Source organism: Papilio polytes, unplaced genomic scaffold (genome assembly GCF_000836215.1).
Source record: "Papilio polytes unplaced genomic scaffold, Ppol_1.0 DF823731.1, whole genome shotgun sequence".
In the NCBI taxonomy this organism is placed as follows: domain Eukaryota; kingdom Metazoa; phylum Arthropoda; class Insecta; order Lepidoptera; family Papilionidae; genus Papilio; species Papilio polytes.
The window spans coordinates 3,834,058-3,835,621 of NW_013525473.1; the positions used below are offsets into that span (position 1 = coordinate 3,834,058).

The 1,564-nt window shown below is 31.1% G+C and overlaps 1 long non-coding RNA gene across 1 annotated transcript; it reads right to left on the reverse strand.

The window, feature by feature from the left end:
- Positions 1-430: 430 nt before the first annotated feature.
- Positions 431-1,564, reverse strand: LOC106103563. Its single transcript, XR_001225626.1, has 2 exons — positions 1,487-1,564; positions 431-1,179 (listed from the first exon to the last, which is right to left on the reverse strand). It is a non-coding gene; the product is annotated as an uncharacterized LOC106103563 (long non-coding RNA).

Genomic DNA, 1,564 nt, shown 5'->3' on the forward strand with positions numbered 1-1,564 from the left:
ATAATACATGAGATTTATTTTATACCCTCGCCAAATGGATAACAATTAAATATCCAAGTGAAGTATCGCAATAAAATAAACATAAAGTTAATTAAATTATAAATATAATTATATATCTATCCTTCGGGCGCGACTTCACTTAGCTTAGGTGGAATCGTGGTCAAGCGCTGGCTTATTTTTTTTTAAAGGCGATGTCTGTGAACATCTAATGAATAATTTAAAATTGCCAGGTATATTTTATTTAAATAAACAACAGTAGAAGGGGAATTCATTTCTTCTTTTTTTCGCGTCACTTTTGAAAAAAATTACTAAAGGTTTCGTATAATTTCCTTGCCTTCGCCATGTTTAGTATAAAAAATAAGTAATTTTTATTTCGGTCTGTCATCATCGTAAGGAGGTTTCATAATTTATTTAAATAAAAATGCTATTGTTATAAAATACAAATTTATTTCGTAATCAGCCAGCAATTTGTATGTACTCAAATTCATATTTTTCATGACACATTGTACTTATTTTAATGTTATTAATGTAACTTAAATCTAACTTACAAAAGGCACTTAATTCTTAATATTTACATGATAATCGTTTACTTTTAATTATTAACTAATGCGAGGTCTTGTACAGAAGTTTTTACCTTTTGTACAATTCTGTAATTCCAGTAAACATAATAATGTTTTATTCCTTGGAAAAACTAAGTAAATAACTAAATAAATTTGAAGGTGGATGTAATCGTCTAACCTAGGCTGAGATATCTGATGATTGGAAAATACTAGCACAAATAATTAACTTTATTTTACACTTAACAAAAGAGTTTTGATAAACTATATACAAAATATTTGCAAAATTAGTCAGAAACTATTGTGAAGTTAGATATTTTTAATATTCATATTAAAGTCATATAAGATATCATTTTACATATCTATTTAGATAGAAAAATGCACATGGCACCCCGATCATTACATTTTGCAATTTCTTTATTTTACAAAAGAATTACTAACAAACACAATTATTTAACTCCACATATAGTTCCAAGTAATGTTTGCTTACACTATTCTAATATACGAATTTAGCAGTCCATGGTTTTAATAATTAAATGTATAAATAGTTTTCTTAAATACTTAACGACGGTCGTTTCTTTCGGACACTCTTGCTGTTTTTGCCGAATATCGTGCCGATGACCTGTTGGGAACAAAAACATTGGATGCATTAGTTTGAATTACGGCTTCAGTGCGTGAAGGAATCTCGTTTATGGAAACCTTGGTTGGTACTTCGTGTACACAGGGCTCTTTTGAAATGCCTTCACATATTTTACTGCAGTTTCCTTTTCCACTAGTACTAGGAGTTACAAATTCAGATGAACTACAATGATTGACATTTATTCTATTAGCTTCGGTAACCCTGGTCATAAATTTAAGAAAATCTGTTGTACATAACATAGGGTTGGTAAGTTAACGCTTATCCACGACTTTGTACATATTGGTCGTACCTTAGAGACGGAGTAAGCGGCGAGCTTGCGTCGTGGCGCGGGCAACAGCAATGCAAGCGCGCGCGCCTCCCGCAGCAG